The 21,670-nt window shown below is 42.1% G+C and overlaps 2 pseudogenes; one reads left to right on the top strand and one right to left on the bottom strand.

Annotated features, from left to right (window-relative positions):
* Positions 1–4,402: 4,402 nt before the first annotated feature.
* On the bottom strand, positions 4,403–4,577 carry LOC145459798 (U1 spliceosomal RNA; annotated as a pseudogene).
* A 12,306-nt stretch (positions 4,578–16,883) lies between these two features.
* On the top strand, positions 16,884–20,862 carry LOC145459704 (uncharacterized; annotated as a pseudogene).
* Positions 20,863–21,670: the final 808 nt, after the last annotated feature.

Here is a 21,670-nt window from a genome sequence, read left to right as displayed (position 1 = left end):
GATTATCAGTCTACATTTCTTTAAACTATTTAATACACCCTAACCCAAACCCTCACACCATCCCATAGACAATAGAACACCATTCCTTTTTTCTTTTCTTTTTTAATAAACCTATTCACTGTACCCTAACCTTAACCTATTGAGTTACTTTATTACTTCTTCTTTTACTATTACTATATTCAAACACTAGTCCATTGATTCATGTTAATATTTCTGTCCCCCCCCCCCCCGCTTTCTTTTACTATATACTACACCCAGACCGTAACCCTAGCCCATCGATACATTACATTTCGTATTTTAAAATTACATGAGCCATAATTTATAGCATCTACCAAAAACGCATATATTACGTCACAATATGAACTGGACTTGTCGCTAGCGACTGCTATAAACAAAACACTTTGATATTTCGAACTGCCTTTACTTGCATAGGAATGTATTCAGGCCACGAATTGTCAGTTGCTTCGTTGTTTCTTCCGCTGTAACACCCTCGAATTGATAAGGTTCGTATCAGCTATGCTCCTTGATGGTTCACACTTTCATTACTTTCGTTTTTTTGTGTGTAATTACTAATTACCTATACTTTAATTTGCGCTCTTTACTCCTGTACTATCTTATGATTTTATTCTCATCTTCGTAATATAGTATTAAGAAATGACTCCAAAACAAAAAAATGGCAACTACTCCTTCGGGTCGTAAGCATTACCGGTATTTGCTACAGAAAAGGAGAGGCTAATACGCCCTACCTACATCTTTACCACCCCTGACGACGTGAGATGCTATGGTAGAGTTGCTTTGGACTCAGTCATATTCTTGATACATTATTACTATCCTCTGCTTTGTTACATATATATATTTATTAGAAGTATACCTATCGTTTCGACTACTAAATTTCTTGTTACATAATAACAACCGAAACCACACAATCCATTTACTTCCGTGGGAGGGGTCAATCCCCACCAATGACGGCCTACGGGGACGAGATCTAGTCGTAAAGCATTGGGATTCTTACCTAACCAAATTCTGTTTTACTATATTTGACCACAAGAATTCCAAATGGATCCACTACAGAAATCATATGCTGCGCCTTAAAATGCGTAGTTTAATTTCTGTTTCGCCGCCTTCGGCAGCTCAACACTGTGATCAATCCGGATCACGACGTTCGATCACAACCTTGTCTGTACAGTTTTTGGATTGTATTATTCGAATTGAGATCCTGTTATTATATAACATTAAATTTAACTTCGCAAATCTCCACTTTCACTTTGATACTTAGATATAATGTTATTATTTTGTTGCTTAAACTATATACATACTATACCCTAACCCAAATCCTAACCCTAACCCATTGATATAATAGATTATCAGTCTACATTTCTTTAAACTATTTAATACACCCTAACCCAAACCCTCACACCATCCCATAGACAATAGAACACCATTCCTTTTTTCTTTTCTTTTTTAATAAACCTATTCACTGTACCCTAACCTTAACCTATTGAGTTACTTTATTACTTCTTCTTTTACTATTACTATATTCAAACACTAGTCCATTGATTCATGTTAATATTTCTGCCCCCCCCCCCCCCCCCGCTTTCTTTTACTATATACTACACCCAGACCGTAACCCTAGCCCATCGATACATTACATTTCGTATTTTAAAATTACATGAGCCATAATTTATAGCATCTACCAAAAACGCATATATTACGTCACAATATGAACTGGACTTGTCGCTAGCGACTGCTATAAACAAAACACTTTGATATTTCGAACTGCCTTTACTTGCATAGGAATGTATTCAGGCCACGAATTGTCAGTTGCTTCGTTGTTTCTTCCGCTGTAACACCCTCGAATTGATAAGGTTCGTATCAGCTATGCTCCTTGATGGTTCACACTTTCATTACTTTCGTTTTTTTGTGTGTAATTACTAATTACCTATACTTTAATTTGCGCTCTTTACTCCTGTACTATCTTATGATTTTATTCTCATCTTCGTAATATAGTATTAAGAAATGACTCCAAAACAAAAAAATGGCAACTACTCCTTCGGGTCGTAAGCATTACCGGTATTTGCTACAGAAAAGGAGAGGCTAATACGCCCTACCTACATCTTTACCACCCCTGACGACGTGAGATGCTATGGTAGAGTTGCTTTGGACTCAGTCATATTCTTGATACATTATTACTATCCTCTGCTTTGTTACATATATATATTTATTAGAAGTATACCTATCGTTTCGACTACTAAATTTCTTGTTACATAATAACAACCGAAACCACACAATCCATTTACTTCCGTGGGAGGGGTCAATCCCCACCAATGACGGCCTACGGGGACGAGATCTAGTCGTAAAGCATTGGGATTCTTACCTAACCAAATTCTGTTTTACTATATTTGACCACAAGAATTCCAAATGGATCCACTACAGAAATCATATGCTGCGCCTTAAAATGCGTAGTTTAATTTCTGTTTCGCCGCCTTCGGCAGCTCAACACAATGACGAGGGTGAGGTCATTGCCGCGACGTCAGCTGATCTCACTCTCTCATTTCGCCAGACAGCATTGTTGCGTCACACTGCCAATTTCCTCTACAATGAATAATTGTGGGGGTTCTGCTGATTGTGGGGGTTCCATGACCACGAGCGAAATAAAATTTATATTTCCGCAAGCGGTACTGCGTCAGCTTTCGATTGATACCTGTTTTAGCAAATTTGATGCTCGGCAAGTCGGTCAAAAATGACCGTGAAATTGCCTTGAGCCAAATGGAAAGTGTGACGTGATACAATTTGTTGTGTTCCTCTTAAACAGCTGTAAATGTATACAATACATGAGTGCATAATGTGATAAAAAATACTGGCATCAGTTACGTTTGAAATTGTATTGGCATCTACAGGCGACATGGAGAATATAGCTAAATCAGTGGTTTTCAAGCGCCAGAAGTTAGAAGCTTTTCCAATAATGACAAAAATGAAGCATCAACTTTTAAATTTATTTAGAAGCTTGGAACGTATGCCGGTGCATGTGGTGAAGCAATAGCTTCTAAAGTGAGCACCTGTGCCGCCTGGTGACGTTAGCGACTTCGAAGAGGGTGATAGCGGGCGTGATTTAGGGCGATGAAACTAAAATGGGGCGTTATGCACAATAGAAATATGTGTGGGAAATCCAATATTTAACATCTATATTTGTGCACAAAGAAGATACATACGAAAAGGCGGTCACATCGTTCGCTGTTGTACAAGACGCATTCCATCTGAAATGGTCAGCAAATGTCTCCATGGATCAGGGGTTGGGAACCTTTTTCGACCGAAGAGCGATACAAGTCGATCAACTGTTACGTCACAGTTGAAAATTCGTGACGTATTAGTAGCACTAATATATGAGATTCGTAGTGTGTGCAATATTTTTGCGCCATAATTGAATAATTTCGTTCTTGATGTTGTGTGATTGCGGGTCAAGCTCAGAGCAGAGAGTTACTAAATATTCACAAAAAGAAAACTGGATATTTCGAGCAAACTTTTGCAACAATGCGACTAAAATTTTACAGATTGTCAAGGTGCATGCTCGTTTATTGTTGATTTTTTATGCTGCCAGCGCCATGCATAGAGTGTCCCGTAGTTGAAATGCAATAAATTTCAACCAAAGATGTTCTAATGAAGTGAAAATTGTAATATACGAAAAACGTTCACAGTGCAGAACCTATCAAGGTTCGTTTGTGAACGTGAACCTCTAAATTTCTGAGCTTCGCTCAGAGAACGTAAACGTGAACCTCACGTTCACACCATCCCTACTATTTACCTCTAGAATTGTAAAGTTCTGATGTGCATTGTCGAAGAAACCTTTTGATAAATAACTCTGCGCTGTATGTAATCGACGAAACGATGTTTTTGTTCTTCCATTTTGCAGGCGATATGCACCGGGGTCGCGATATGCCTTAAATGTTCAATGTAAAGGCGTCTAACAAAATCGTTTAGGAGTTCGCACCATCCCTGGTGATCAGACCTGTTTGGGATTAAGTAGGGGCGTTTGCAATCGACAAATACTGGATATTGGAACAGAAACAAATGATTCACGTTGGGACAACAGTGCATGTGTGTACTTACCCTGTTTGTCGTTCTGTCGATACCGACTAGAAACACGAACTGCGCAAGCGCGAAGGTGACGCATAAATTTCGATGGATCGAAGTCCGAACCGATTTCAGTCCCTCGATCAAAGTGAAAAGGGTTGCGGATACCAACAGACAGGCGATTGAGATGCTACATCCGATCTTCGTAATCAACGTGAGAGCCAAGTTATCTGCGTCACTTGGCTGAAATAGAAGAATAACATGGAAAGTTTCAATTTGACTCTCCATACTCCATCAGCCAAACTTGAATAGGTTTTGCAGCAATTTGAGGAATAAAGGGTGAGCGCGAACGCAGACCCCACTATCAAAAATTCTACGACCGACTTACCCCCATTTGGGGCAATCGCCGGAGTCAGCCTTTATCCTGAGTGGAATAGTGGAATGGATAGGCCGCCAGGCTGGCGGCACCGCATTCGTGAGCACGATAGACCGCGTCGTCAAGTAAGTATGAGTTTAAGTGGGCACGGAAACGTACATAGTGACTCTACAATATTTTACTGTTTGCGGTGAGCACGTATATCCAATGCATTTCTCCTATTTGGTGAAGACGTTACTGAATTCACCAATTAAAAACATGCAATGTCATCTGTGGCCTTTAGCTAAAATTACATGTCCTATGCAGGGCTGTAACCAAGTCACTAGGCTCCGAACCACAAGTCAATCTCACTTTTATATTTTTGACTCGAGTCAAGTCAAGTCATTTTCAATTCCCACCGAGTCAAGTCCGAGTCCAAGTCTGCGAACAGACGATCGATTCCGAGTCATGGTATTATGACTCGAGTCCGAGTCCAAGTCATTGTGTTGACTGCTCAGTTTCCAGATAAAGTCTTCCTAGACCCACTTTCTAAACTCTGTTTGGTGATATTGAATGGTTCGCATTTACAATATAATAGTTTTCCTCACTTTTAGCAGTTTCCGGTCGCATTTTCAAGCACCAGTACCAACAAACGAAATCCCAATAGTGTGTTGGCTTCGAAATTACAATGAAATGTCGGTCTTCGCCGTCTGAATCTCGAGTCAATGACTTGCTTCGAGTCATGCGCAATGACTCGAGTCCAAGTCGAGTCAATACACAGACTGACTCGAGTCGAGTCGAGTCATTTCCGTATTTTGAGAAAATGACTCGAGTCGAGTCGAGTCATCCGAAAATCGTGACTCGAGTCTGACTCGAGTCGAGTCATGACTCGAGTCATTACAACCCTGGTCCTATGCCAGGGAACGGCAACCATTCGTAGCAGCATACTAAAATGTCAAAGTATAACCAACTGGCGTGCCAAACATTTCTAATTCTGTCACATCTAGCGCTTCAAGCAAGGAACCCCTCCAACTGCTTATCTCCAGCTTGCAACGGCATCGGTTACGCTAGTGATTCTTAACGTCTACGTCTACGTCATGAAGGGTATAAATTTTGTTCGCTATCGCACTAGCCTATCGCTTAATGTGCGTAATAGTTGCATCACTTATTTTTAGTCGCGCTATGATTGATCTTCTGTTGTGTCTTTGGTTGTTTGCAGGTCCACGCTCTTCGATGCCATAGCCAAAATTAACGGTTTGATGTCACGATAATATTGGTCCAACTCTATATTTGTCTGCAAAGCTCCAAATGTCGCGGTAAAGCGGTAAGTTGTCGTTTCCAGATATATTGGAATCGCTTCCCAGCGGTGTCAAACTCAACTGACGTTGCGGGCCGGATTCAACTCTTCAGATCGCTCGCAGTACACACCAAAATTCCTCAATCCCAAAATACCTCAATATCCATGCTCGTATTTTTCTTTTGAATACTTCATTAACCAGCCTTTATACATAATAGTATATCACATCATAGTACGGATCCTAGGTGTTCTACTCTAGCTGCACCTTTATTCGCTGATTGGGAGACTGAATACAGTTATAAAGCAATAAGACAGTGGCTTCAACGATGATATAACTTGTTAAATCTCCATGCTTCCTTTGTTTTAGTAATATATTGACATCAACCCTGCGTATGCGTTGCCAGGAATGCAAATGATTTAATTGTAAACGAGGACGTAGGCATTTGCTTCATATTAATATATCACGATTCGGTTTTCTCTTGAGGCCGGAGACCTCTATCCTATTTTCCATTTAACCTATCAGGGTTTCACGTTGCCATTTCGCTTCTGTGCTGTGAATAGCTAGTTTTTGGTAGGTCAAATGAATTAGCACTGTCTTGCCTTCTCAGAATTGGCTGTCAATGTCAGTGACATGCGTCTTATGGTAACTAGAAACCACAACACCGTAGTCGGGTGGTTATAATGTGGCCTATAAGCAATAAACATCCTCGACACGTGCTCTCTTGTAGGATCTCGAAGAATCTTGAAGAATCTCGATGGTGCAGGCGAAAAAGAATATCATCTCTCTCTTTCTCTCTCTCTCTCTCTCTCTCTCTCTCGTGAAGGAATAATTATTTGAAATATTTCTTACTAAAAATCTCATCATTTTTTAGCAATGTGCTAGATACTACACTCATATTTGAATTTACTCAGAATTGCTTCGCGGGCCGGATAAAATCATCTGGCGGGCCGGATGTGGCCCACGGGCCGTATGTTTGACACCACTAGTTTATATGTACTGAACGAGACTAAAAGAATATGCCATTTTATGAGGCGAACACGGTTCCAAATGAGTATTTGACACGGAAATCATTATATTCCTCGGCGGGTGACATTCGCTGAGTGCGGCTCAAGCTGTGGGCACTGGAGTACTCGGCTCTAGTTATTACGGCACCTGGCTATTGGGCATATCAATGTCTAGCGTTTCAGCGATCATGCGGCAGGTATACTACTTTCAACTTGTAGCGTAGCCTACTTTGTAGGACTACCGTTGTAGTCAGCACATTGTCTCCTGATTGTGAATCATAAACGGTCACACAAAACAAATAGGTGAACCTGGTGTCATACTTAACCCACCGCAATATCCTAACTGAAACAAGACTGTGTGAGCATTGGTTTTGGCAAGTTTTCCATGTAGAATGGGCCAGTTTTTAAGTCAAGGACAGACAGTTCCAACCATAAAAGTAGTACAATTCTGACATTATGTGTGAAAACACCTAATTTACATACATGAGGACAAATTTATTTTTTTAGGTTGAATTAGGGTTTTTAGGTAAAAAAAGATCGCCCTATTCATTAGTAATTTCGCGTCAACCACGAAAAAACACGCTGGAATTTGGAGATAAGCCAGCTGCGATTAAGATCAGTGATTTTCAACATTTTCAACTCATCGCCCCCTTGTCAAGCTCGACACAAATCCTTGCCCCTCATATTTACGGATCCGAAAAATACGGCATATAAACGGGTAATTTATTCACTTGACTCTCATCGCTCGTGCATTGACTATGAAAAGGTCTTTTTCCGACTGGGTGCTCCGAAAAACGGAGTCCGCGTCCACTTTGCGTTGAGTTTTCGCCCCCTATCGCTCACCAGTGTCCCCGTTTGGAATTTTCGGCACCTTGTTTCTCAAAAAGACCCACCAGAGGGAGATTTCGCTCACGTTGGGAACCAATGAAATAACTGCTGAAACGTATGCAACGCACTCACTACGTCTACTTTTTCGAAATACGTACGTGGGAAATTTTCGGACATACTTTTTATACTTCTACTTGAAGCAGTTTCGAAAAGTCTTGCAAATCGTTACTTCTATACTTTTATTTGAGTACCAACGATGACTAGGCTACTGGACATCGTCTGAATATATTCTAATATTTGTCGCTGGAGAATCGCCACATTCATTCATTCATTCCAAGTTTCATTTCCATTCATCAGTTACACACTGTGTTAGCTATACTATTAAACTGGTCGACACATATTTTTAGGCAGACAACGTAAGGCTGGATTTAAGGGTTATGAATGGAAATGATTCCGAATACGACCTTAGTGTTTTTTCAAACTGGCTCTTGATTTGGAGATAACCCATGGGGCTATTTTGGCAAAATCACTCTGCATTCTAAATGCGATTTCCAACCTACGACGCGCTTGACATCAGTCTGCATTATTCACAGCCGCCATCATACTTACCACAACGCCGACGGTATCCATTAAAATTGCGAAGTTGGTTAAGTGATTACATTCGCAATCTGTGCGGTTGCCATCCGTGCCATCCGTGCCATCCGTGCCATACGTTGCTGCTCTGCATCCTTTCGAGGACCAAAACCCTGGGAATGTGTTTTCAGCTATGCGGTGACCTTTTCCCCAGTATACACATCTGGGAAAGTGATATATCAATGGCCGAATAGGTGAACTGACTGGCTAAGCGGTGAGTATATCATCCCCATTGAGTGCATATTTCGAACATCAAAATTGAAGAAATATTGCTACCTGGTATGTGGCAACTCATGGAATCACGGAAATAAAACTGGATGCAGTCATTGATACCTCTTGCTTAATTCAATATGGCCAATCCCCCTTTTGAAAAGCAGGGCTGCCATCCACCATGAGCATGGATTCCGATTATTGGTTGACCAAAAGAGAACTTCAACATTATACCCGAATTTGAATTTTATCTGAATTCGAACATGGGTATCGAATTTTTAATCATAATTTACCATTATCATTTTGATGCTACTATTGGAAACTTGATCAAAATGAACAGGTGTATGAAACTCATTTTCACCATCTAGAACGGTTGTAAGGGCCGCATTACATACCAGGAAGTACCGCCTGAATGATTTGCACTTCAGGTCGTGAGCAAGATTTCGTACATGCTGCTATTTCCACGCATTCATTTCCATAAGTCATCATCCATAGGATTTGTTAAGATTGGAGTGAAGCTGGAATCTAGAATCCGGCCTTAAAGCTGCAGACCAGTGGTTCCCAACCTTTTTCGACCCATCGCCCCCTTTTCAAGGTCAACACCGATCATCGCCCCGCAAATATTGTGTACCAAAAATTGGGCATACAAACTGTAATCACCGGCGGGTTGACTAAATAAAAAGAAGGTCAAATTGTCGGCTCGAGGTCAGCCGTTTTGACGCGTCATCGCCCTCTATCGCCCCCTTCGCTATTTTCACCCCTCATCGCCCCGTTTGTCCATTTTCGCCCCGCTGTCGCCTCCTTCGTCATTTTCGCCCCACTAGACCGCCAAATCGCCCACGTTGGGAACCAGTGTAGAGGATTTGCAGTTCATTTGTAGCAAGTGGATTGGGGATGGGGTTGGGAAGTCAGTCCTGCACTACAAATTAGGGACTTATTAGACCTTTTGTTATATTTCATTTCGTTATTTTCTGGCAAAACTGTTACCCTACAAGCAAGACACGAATTCAAAACGCACATAATCGAGGGTATATACAATCAATGAACAATACTTACTTCACACCGATGATATTGGTCGCAATATGTTCCTTGTGTTGCAATGATATAATCACTTTCTCTCTTTTGAACTGCCCGGCATAGGCTGGTCGTATGGACACCGCTAAAATTCTGGACACAATTTTCGGTGTCGACGTTGCATTTTCAAAACCTTCATTGACAGGATTTTGTGCTGCTTTCGCAAATGTTTTGCCTTCTGAAAATAAGCCCAGATCGATCAGTACCTGTGAGCACTTATATTGACTTTTAGGTATTTGCAGCAAATACCACAATATATGTGAATGGATCAAATCCTCACAACTATGAATTCTTTATTCGCAATTTAATAAAATATTATATTGAAATACGCCGGAATGTTTTAGCCTGGCACTCGTCAGGGGTAATCGTCAGCAAGTTAGCATGAATATTTAATTCAATTGTTTTGAAACCCCATCTCTTGAAATTATTTAGAAAAACAATAATTAGGTGCTCCGGCTTGAAACACTGCTGCTGTAAAAGAGGAGTATTTCAAAGTTAAGCTGAGTGTGTGATTCAACAAGGCATAGCCTACTGACTGACTGAAAACATCAGTGTACTTGTTATTAAAGCACACCAACGACCAGCAGAAATGTTACCGTCATGCAGAAAGCAAAATCACTCAATGATATACTTTTCTCACGCAGCAGCCGTTCCAAGCTCTCGTACAAAATGAAAACAATGTCTACTTTTCCGTCCACAATAGGTTTTACCGGTATCGACGCTGATCCATACTTCGCAATGCTTGAGGATACGTTTATCCTCTTTATGGCAGCCGTAGCGACACATGACGTCATCTGGAAGAAGTTATGAAAAATACTTCAATTAAAAAAATGATGTATATTAATTATTTGCCTAAAGATGAATGAATGTTAACATTGGAATCATGGCGTATATTATAGTGCATCAGGGCGATCGTGCCTTTGACGCTGAATTATGCTAGATTTCTACATCGTCATGGTCATTGGTCACATATGTTCATAAATTGAAGGGTTTTATGATGAAATTTGTGAGTTATCATATTTTGTCTTCTGCTTGAATTCATCTCATTTTCACGCTCGATTTCCATCAAAATGTTTTCTTAGTCCAAATCAACCCTATTGCAACTAGACCAGTGACTCCTATCCTCTTGGAAACGACTGAACCATTTGCATGCCTTCATCGAGCCCGTCGCAGTTAGAAAATTAAGATGTTATTCTTTCAGTAATTTTATATCAGGCTAAACGTAAAAGACGGAATGAAATACGTCCTTATTTCAGTATCATAGTTATAGAAGATGTGAATTGTAATCTAGTTACGGCACTGTAATCCGCAACAAATCACTCTGGAAGATGAAAATCGACATGTTTCCGAACAATTATAGCCCTGCGACAAGACAACGAGTGATTGACTTGGACATTGAGTTTCCAATGCGCGGCAATAAAGTGTCTGGACGAAGTAGACCAGTTACCTTTTAGGACAGTGGTTCCCAAACGATGGGAAGTTCCCCACTGGTTGGGAATTCAATGGTTTCTGGTGAGGAATAGACGCATTTGTTCAAAATTATATGCAGGGCAGTCTACATATTCACGGAGACACGTGCGCAATTACCGCTACGGTACCAGTTAACTGCTCTGGTATGTAGGCCTATGTATCGAAAGTTATATTGCGTGTTGTTCACAAAACCTTATTTTTAACTCTGGATGGCCAATAATGGCGTCACAAACGCATCCAGCACGACTAGTTTGACGTGAAATAACCCTTTCACGAAATTTTGACCGCTACTGGTATCGGTTCACAATACGTTTCATGTTGCAGTTATATGCGATTGTCTTGCGTACTGGTTTGTCTTGTGTAGTCAAACCAGCAAATGGCTGCTCTGTGATGTCAATAGTGTTGAGTAATGGGGAACAGGACCGTAACTGCCGTACCCCAAACCCCCCAATTGAGGGGGGGGGAGAGATTGAAGGGGTTCAAAGTTATTTCGTGAATTGACATAAATTATAGAGTATGTTTTTGGGAATTTATGCCACTTTTACGAAAATTTTTCGCGCTAGTTGCGCGATTTAATATTGCCGGATATATTCATTATTGGGTACCCTTCCCCCACGAAAATACGTAAATTTTATAGAAATGGAGACTTCGGCGTCGGCCATTACTGCGCCTCGACGTACCAATACATATAAAGTAATAGGCCATGTGAATTGTGACTCCGAGAAGTGTGCCAGAGCGATCAACAGCGAGAAGAACTTGGCCGAGAAGGAATACCCTTGTGCTGACCGAAAACTTCGATATTGTAACGGTGTGTCGTAGGCGTGTCACAACAGTGTATTGCACGCCTTATGCGTAAGTGACGTAACTTCCTATTACGATAATATCGACCATATATAAACTCGTGCGATAGCAAATTCGGGGAGATTCATGCTAACCTACTGAAATTACGTTGAAGAATAAACTGTGTTCTGAACAATATATCCGTCTGAAGAGTTCACGAGACGACAGCGGTCGAAGAGGACGTTCTATCTCTCAGTTAAGTACAGACAGAGTGCAGCCTACGCCAGGACAACTACTCGTCTGAGTTCTAATTACAGAGACAATAATGCCTCATTTAACCCTACCGTCACATGGCGCCCCGAGTGATATCTTAAACGCTACTACGTTGAGTACGAGGACTTTCGACGTTGCCATCGAACTATCGAACTATCAATTTTCCGGACATTATTCAATATACGGTACGTGCTTATATTGCATTCTGAAATAAGTATCGCGACAGCCTATAATTCCCTAGCCAATTCGTGTAATACATGTTATATATTATTATATATTGTGCGCATGTTATGTCTTCTTGGCCCTAGTAACTACACCTACCTACAGTCGTTAATTCTAACGTTGATATCCCTAACATTGTTAAGCGTAAGAGCTTTACCAGGTAAGATTAACGGAATGAATGACGATGTTTCTAACAGCGATAACTTCTCAGATTTGATCTTTCCTGTGGTTATATTTGATTCAGCTTCACAGAGCGTGTCTAATATGAGTGATATTGAGGATCATAAATTAGATATTTCCGCTTTGCGTGACGAAGTAGTTGATACTCACGCTAACGTTGAACGTTGGTTGGATAGTTTAATTTTAAATGTTAATTCACAAATTGCCACCAACGTCGTCAAGGACAGTTTTCTTTTTGACGAGAAATCGCAGTTGAATACAAACGCGCGCGCCGCACAACTTGATGTATCGACTAGATTACGCTTGCGTCTAGTTTACGCGCTGCTAACTATGGCCCAATTTATTTCTGCTCAAAGGTTAGATAGTGCACAGCAGAATAATGTAGCGGGCTTGGGCGCTTGTGCGCAAACCGTGCGATTCATGCCTTTCAAATTGGCTCTCAGTAGAATTCGGAAAGAATTACAGCTTTTTCATTCAATCAAAAACTCGCTTAAATTTGCAGCGAGAAGGCACAATATGTGCTGGCGTCACACGAATTACGATAAAAAGGCACGCCAATGTACTGATGTTCGCTCTTGGCACTGGATTGATTTTTGTAAAAAAATTGACAGAATCAGTGCAGGTTCAGGATTTTTAGTTGTGGTAGAATCTGTTACAGCATCTGGCTCTGCCCGCTTCGGAATTGACCGTGTTATATTTTTTCTATCTTTGGATTTACAGGGTCCATTTTACATGAGACTGTTTCGTGAACATGATTTCCTTTTGGCCTTAAAAGCGCCATGTTTTATTTCACCGATTCAGCCATGGGCGTGGTGCAGTCGATACCACGTGGACGTTATACGTCAGAGACACGTTTTCCATACATGTCGCAATTTACAGACCGCGGGAAAATTCTTATTTTTTTCAGCCAGACGACCGCAATTTTCGTTTCAGAACATGATTGCTCCCAGTCAAATTCGAGTTACATGAAACCTTTTCCTGTTTCCCGCGATATAGAACAGGACGTATTGGTGTCGCGAACAGGATATACTCCGCGAGGTTCACCTTGCGCGGCTAATTCAAAATTACACGTGCTCGTTTTTTTTTCATACGGAATTGTCTCAGATTCTCTTACAGGCTTGACAAGGTATATTATGCGAGCTAAATTTTGACATTTAGGCAAACTTATTAAATTGGTTTTGCCTTTCACATTTCTCAGCGATACAGCGCTTATCGCAGACTCAGGATGTTGTAATTAGAATTGCACGCCGTCCATTTTTAACTACTTCTACAGCCAGACGACCGCAATTTTCGTTTCAGAACAGTTCCAGTACAATGGGTTGTGTGTCCTGGTGAGTAGAAGTATAGCTAACCAAAGTATTATAGGTTTAGCTGGCTGACTACTTAACCTGGAGTCCTGTACTGTTCCTGGTGAGATCTTCTTAAGACGCCGTTATACGCAAGACATACGAATATATTTCAGACGTTGTTACCGTCACATGGTGCCTTTGAACGAGATTATTTGGATATATCGCCAGCACAGACTCGATACGTATTATCATCAAGAAACGCTTAACTTCGCAACTCAGGTGACGTGTTCTTTATTCCGTTCTGGTATATAGACTTCATACGGCAGTCCCTAGTTGATTGTGCATGCTACATATAATTATTGTGTGCTTATATTGTTGTTATTGTGTATGATTTATTATCTGTGTAGACTAGGGTATTATACAATCCTGAGATGGCTAGCGCAAACGCAGATACTACAATTAAGCCTGATGAGGACTCACCTCACGATGATGTCAGTAACGCCAAAATTGTTTCACAGGAAACTGTGATACCCGGTAATTCTGATCAGAGTGTAGGCGCTGTCCCTAATGGCATTGAAAATGAAAGCAAATCAGATATTCACGGTGATGCTCGATCTCAGCTTCAGGACACAGATAGTGCGTCCGTTTTATCGGATGTTTCCGCATGGACGAGCATCGATACAGATTCGGAGATAGATTTGAATAATGGTATAATTCCAAATGACGATCGTGAAGTAGTTAATCGAGTTGTGCTAGGTAACGTTGCCATTACGCCAGCAAATGTATTGCGTGATTTGACTAATGTGACTTCGAGAAGACGACAAAACAGGCAAATAGCGCCTCTCGCACATCAAACGCGCGTTACCTCACGTGAAACAAAGCCGGCGACCATGCAAAATATACGCGCCGATACGTGTTTATCAGAAAAATTAGCCACGCCAATACTATCGCGGTCAAAATTCACACGCGCACAATTTCCGGTGCAAAACATAGCTTCGCGTTCGATAGTGCCGAGTCAAGCGCAGCCGTCAATGCACAATATGACCGCGCCACAGTCAATTCACAATAGTGCCGCACAGTCACCGCGTGCTAATAGGGATTTTGATTCGGCTCCGGTGAATGCTCATGACGCGGATATTCAACAACAAATGACATTAGTTGTAAATAAACTGAATAATGCTCAAAGTGAAACACGTTGTCCGGAACAAAGCCTTGAGCTAGCTGAATTAACATCCGACGTTTTTGGAATAGATTCTGTTCACGCTTGTGCTACGTTCATTATGGCCATTGCTAATCAAGGTAGTTTGACACCGGAACAAGCGTTTTACTACACCAATTACTTTCATTCTGACCATGTTGACAGTGACGCGCGTAGACGTTCAATAAGATCTATGTTTGTCACACTTTTGGAACCACGCGTGCGCCAGGCTTTAGTCGCTCAAAGGCCAGAGATTGGTATCCACGAATTGTTGACGATTGCTCAGCGCGCTGATGCTAGTTTTACGGAAAATTCTGGTTATGTCAACGCAGTGCGTTCAGATATTTCGCCGCCAACGCCATCATTGCAAGACGGTGGGAAGCCGAACAGATCCACTAATTCGGGTTCTGCCGAAGGTCAGGTTAGGGCAGTGGTTCTTAACCTTTTTTCCTCCAGCGCCCCCTTTCAAAAATTATCGTGCTCCAGCGCCCCCCCCAACTTCATAATGTAAGGAATGTAATAAAGACAATGAGTAAGAGGGCCCTCCCTTCAAAAATTATCGTGCTCCAGCGCCCCCCCCCCCCCAACTTCATAATGTAAGGAATGTAATAAAGACAATGAGTAAGAGGGAGTAACAGCACTTCGTCAACCCCCTAAAAACGATTGCCTTGCGCACCCATAGCGTGATAAACCGAACTTCTGAGGGCTTCGCCCCCACGAACCCCCAATCGTGATTTCGATGGTCAGCAAAGTTTGTGTGGCCTGGTCGCCCTAGGTACCAATATTTTCTATAATGCATGAATGAATAGGTGGTAATTACGTATATAAGTCGCGATAAACTGAGTGAGCCGTTGTATAGGAAGATAAAGGGCACGTAATTAATAATTAAACATATTCGAGCGTGCCCGCAGGTACAATTATTCGTTACCAGGGCCGTAACAGCACTTCGTCAGCCCCCCCCCCCCAAACAAAAAACGTTGGTCCTGGGCCCCCATCAGGTGATAAACCAGGCTTCCGGGGGACTTCACTCCCAGACCCCCATGGGGATATCCTCTATTTGCTGAAAGCCTATTAGGTATCTACATTGGGTGTCCATTTACTGAGGCAGCTATTCTCGCCTAGTCGCGCCAAGCGCGAAAAATTTCACTAATTAATGATTGAATTGGTCAATATCATCGGGAATTGCATGTAAATTGAGATTAATTTTTATCCTCTCTCTGCTCACGTAAACACATTTACCGGTAGAGCTGAGTGAGGTGCAATGTTCCCTCTAAGCTGCGCACGTGCGCAGTGCTGACAAGGTCTCTGCGCACAGAAAATCTACGTTGCGCACAACAAATCCGAAGTTATTATCTTTTTTTAGTCGATACGCACTGTTGTCCAGGGGTCAGCGCAGTGAGTTGTTGAGTGTGCGCAGAGTCGCATACTCATCAAAACTTAAAGCGAACATTGTGAGGTTTCTTGGAAACTGTAGGGCCCGTTACTAATAATTAAACATATTCGGGCGGGCGAACCCGTTGGTATGACTTCGTTGCATGATGTTATTTCGTGACCCCCTGTCTGCAATATCAAAAAATATAGAATCGCTCAACGAGGATATCGTCCAACAGGAATATCCCTGTCGCCCAATCGTATCAAACTAAAAGACGCACACGATTTCAGATTGGTATTTCTTCACTGACATACGTCTTCTGGGGTTCAGATTGCCAAGACAGGAACATTCGGTGTCAGTCATTTAGGCGCCCATGGACAATTAAACCTATATGTATTTTGAAGGCTATATGTAACGAAGTTTTCGGTGTTAATTTGCTCTGAATACTCATTAAGGATATGTCCTATCACCACATCATCTACTGCGAAGCCATTTTTCTCCAGCGCCCCCATACCGCCCCCCTGAGCCCAGCGCCCCCCATATCGCCCCCTGAGCGTTTCCGCCCCCCTTCAAAATCGCCAGCGCCCCCTGGGGGGCGCTGGGGGCAAGGTTAAGAACCACTGGGTTAGGGTATTACATCCCTTTTGCTGGTATCATCATCGATACGGTCAGAGAGCCTCTAAGTGTGTAACTCCGTGTAACTGGGAGAAACAGCGCTGGGTTGCCGCCACATCTTTACAGGAACGAAATTTTTAATTGGGGTGAACGTGCTTGAACAGATTCCTGCATTTATAGAATTTGAGCTCAGACACCCGACTTCGTTCAAACTTTCATATCTTTGGTTTCGTTCCGACATGTCTGCACGATGTGTTTCGCTGGTTGATTCTAATAGCGAACGTTGCTTTATGAAAGTGGACATGCTGTCAGTGAAATTTGGATCTGAATGTGATTATTCATTTCCGTTTGACAAAGCTAAGGTACCCTGTGACTTCTTTGGGGCAGCTTTTATCTTGGTATTATCTTTGCATATAATACTTGCGTCTTTGGCCAACGTGAAGGTTGCATTCTACGCAGGGCGCGGTCTTTCAGTTCATTCGCCGCAAGCAGCGAACACGCCTGACATTTCCGGTTCCCACGACAAGGAGCACCACGTGGTCTTAGGAAACACGCTGGAATTGGGCCGTCACATCGATCACAATAACCTTGTTGCGAAAATTCATTCACATCAGATTGAGCCGCCAATGAGTACAGGAGCTACGAGCGTTTTAGGAAATGCGGACAATGGCAGACCAGCAAGCACGCCTTCAAGTCAGGAGGTATCGAATAATAATCTGCCAAATTCTACTTCCAGAAACGATATAGTTACTCCGGTTCATACAAGATTAGGACGTGATGTCAGAAAACCGGCGTGGCTGAAAGATTATGGAGTATCCGTCAATTCTGTGTCTGGCGATTGTGCTGTCATCCGTGACGTTGATTCAAACGAACCCAGTGAATAGCACGGATATCAAAATGGACATTGAAGTTTGTACAAAGAATGCTGTTTCTGAGTTTATCGAAATTACCCCGCCAGATGAGTGTGTAAATAACCCCGTGAGTCGTTCAGAGAGATGCACAGCTGATATTTATGCCTTGCGTAACCGCTTCCATCATATTAATGGACGGATGTGTTATGTGACGGAGAGACAGTGGAAATCTCATTACTTCTTTTTTGGTACTTACAGCCAAGAAGTATCAGAGGAGGTTCGTTACCAGATTCCACTGGCGGAATGTCAGCATGCCATCGTTACTAAATTGTCACAATACGGGAATCTGGAGGACATGGGTGAAGGCTTGTATGCTACCAATAATTCCTTGCACGTAGATTGGACATGGCCAACGACAGACGAAGGGTATCTGCGAAATTTGATTTTTCATGACGTAGATATTGTATATGACACTCTGAACGTAGCCTTGAGATCTGACCAGACTGATTTGTCACTTTGTGCCCCCGATAAAGGGCATTGCCAAAACCAATTGGCCACAGTAGTTTGGGATTCTGGTGCATTGACTAGATACCGTTGCCCAACAGTGCTGATAGGAAAGAATTCACGAGTTGTGATCCATTATGGACAGCGTTATCCATACGCGACAAGAATTGAGATGCGACATTGGGACTGAGTTTCAGGTCCAGGAAATCGTGTCAATCGGAAACCACGAGATGTATCAGAAAAAATCCGATAATTTGTCTCGTCAACGATTTCTTTGTAGTGCCGAAACGTTGTAAAGATGGAGATATGCGAAGATTATCGATTGGGCAGCCGGCCGCAAGTTCCAATCGTACAACTCCAAGCATGCGCCTCCTCCTTGCAACTATACAAGAGGTAAAAGATCAATCTGATTTTCGGTACCGGAGTCTGGTGTCCAATTTGAACGCATTTGAATGTAACGCTGAGCAACAAATGTTTGCAATCCAAAAGTCACTGATACCGCTCAATACGAACGCCGCATTATACTTGACGCCGACCAAGGGTCGCCCACGGTTTCGTCAAGCCGGCGATGTAATCCAGGCTGAACAATGTTTTAGACAGACTGTCGTAGTACAGGAGAGTTTGTTCTTGCCAGGCGGTAGACTTTCTGCACGACCGATTGTAAGGTTCGGCCAAAACTTATCACGAATGGCCACCTTGGTAGACAATGGAACGGCATACTTAGGTCCGGTAACATTAGATCTCGGTTCGAAAAACACGACAAAAATTTTTAAAGTAGGGAAGTCATTTTTCAAATTTCAAAATGGCTTATTAATTTCGCGGAACGCGTCGGTTACTGAGTTAAAATTCTCAATGCATGACGGGTTAGATACTGTTATAGAATCGACTCATCCGGTGAATCTGACTGAAACGTTTTTAGATATTTTCAGTAAAATAGACCCTTCACTTGGTACGGATTATGACAGCGTGTTGGCCCATATGTCCCATAGCATGTTGTTAGTTCAAAAGTTGCGTGAATTATCAGCCTCCCACTTAGCGAATCGTAGTACATTCGGCGATCACGTCGATGCCGATCCTTCACTTCCGGTTAGAATTGTTTATGAAGCTTTTAGGGGCAGCATCTTGTACGTTTTAGCTAGTGTAACGAGCCCAATTGTCCAATACATTTTGCTTTGTTGTCTGTTGAACGCTATGATCTGGGGATTGTATTTAACTTGTAAATTATTTTGTTCGAAACGTGCTGTAATGCGTAAGTCCTTTCATGACAGACGAACTGCCGTGTTGAAGTTTATTTCAGACACGGAGAACACGTTGCGACAGCGAGTTTCGAAACGCGCGGGAAGCGGTGCTCCGGTTGAGACACGTGGCGACCACTCTGATCAGAACATTGAAATGCAATCGATCGATACTGGCGAGAATAAAACTGGGGGACTGTCGGACGGGAATGACTCGGATGCAAGCACCAGATGTCATACAGTCGAAATCGGTACCGAGCAGCCGCTTTTGCAGCAAGAAGAGGCCATAACCGAGGTGACCAAGGCACAGCTCTCACCACAAATCTTCCTGGACGCTAACCAGGGGGATCAAATCGTACCTACCTCAATGGTACAGGATCCTGATACCGTTCCGACCCGTCACGATTCAAAAGCGGCTTTGCGAAACTCGCCGCCTCCAACGAAGAAACCCCCAGCCATAGTAAGACCTGAGTCACCGACGACTTCAGGCAATCGCCCTGCCACGGATGAGTAAACTGAGGAGCACCGCACACGCGTTTTGGTTGAGATAGACGTCGATTCTATCCAATCTACATTGTACTAGCGAAGTACAATTGTCGTATGTAACGACCACATTGTATATATGCGTGGTCATTGACTGTTGTTGAAGTTGAATAGCCTTCCAGACTTGGCTGGTGTATTGCATTCGAGCAAGCCTACTGGAATGTATTGTGTATTGTTTTTTTGTTAGGCTACCTATTGTAGTGTATTAATCCTGATAGTGTAGTGTGGAATAACAATCTTGCTCTGGTTATCTGGAGTTGTATTGTATTGTATAGGCTTAATGTAGTTAGTTGTTAGGCTACCCTTTCTGGTATGTTGATCTGGATGGTTGTGTAGTGTTAGGTTACTTTTACGTTTTCTAGTGTATTAATCTGGAATTGTGTTGTGATCTGCTAGGCTAACTTGTATATTATAAAAGCTGTGGAAAATTTGTTCATCTCTCTCGTAGTCTTAGCGTCTGGACTTGTTTAAGCAGTGGTATCGTTAGGCTACGTATTACTGTTGTGACACCTTCGTTCTAATTACTTCCGCTCATTGCATGTCCGCTCCCTCAAAGTGGAGATGGTGTAACGGTGTGTCGTAGGCGTGTCACAACAGTGTATTGCACGCCTTATGCGTAAGTGACGTAACTTCCTATTACGATAATATCGACCATATATAAACTCGTGCGATAGCAAATTCGGGGAGATTCATGCTAACCTACTGAAATTACGTTGAAGAATAAACTGTGTTCTGAACAATATATCCGTCTGAAGAGTTCACGAGACGACAGCGGTCGAAGAGGACGTTCTATCTCTCAGTTAAGTACAGACAGAGTGCAGCCTACGCCAGGACAACTACTCGTCTGAGTTCTAATTACAGAGACAATATAATACCTCATTTAACCCTACCGTCACAATATATATACAATAATATACATATATGCTTAATTGTCCAATGGCAATTTGCCAGTATAGTTGTTTCGTCCTGAAGTAGCAAAGTAGCGTAACCTGTGTATTGTAGGTAATTGCTGCGCTATACTTAACTTGACGTCAACTCTGTAGTAAGTTCTTGAACCAAGAGATTGCTCAATACAAGATTTATTCGTCGTTGATGTTTGTCGTAGGTAGCGTAAAATGAGTCTAACTCGAGTCAACTAAACATGCGCTTATATAGACTCGTGATCACTGCAATCGGAAGTCTTATTCGTCTCCTAATATGGCGTGAAATACACAATATTGGATATTATCATATAGTCCCGCAAGCAGGTGCATCATATCTGTATCACAGCTGTATCATTTGCAACACTCTCCACAGCTTGGCCGCGGTTTCCCCTGATCGAATGAAAGCCAGATCGAATCATATCTGCTTGCGGTTAGTAGGTTTGGAGGTTGTCAGTTACCATATACTCCAACAGGATGTCTCTCGGTTACGAGATATACACATTTCAAGGTTGATCGACAACAGGGATCTGTTACAATATTCACTATAGCATGCTTAATGTGTAGTACGTGATTTAATTATAATAAGTTCTCCATGCTAATTATTGGTTGTTTGTTTGTTAACTTAAACCCTTAAGTTGCCGAGCAACTGCACCGTTCCCCTTCCGAAAAAGAGATAACAATAGGTCTAAATGTCAGATAATTAAGTTAATTAATCAGTTGTAGCATGGAGTGTATCACATAACTA

The sequence above is a fragment of the Botryllus schlosseri genome, unplaced genomic scaffold (genome assembly GCF_051294905.1).
Source record: "Botryllus schlosseri isolate E-star unplaced genomic scaffold, Bs_hap1 Bs17a, whole genome shotgun sequence".
Classification (NCBI taxonomy): Eukaryota; Metazoa; Chordata; class Ascidiacea; order Stolidobranchia; family Styelidae; genus Botryllus; species Botryllus schlosseri.
This window is presented reverse-complemented; position numbering and strand designations above follow the sequence as displayed.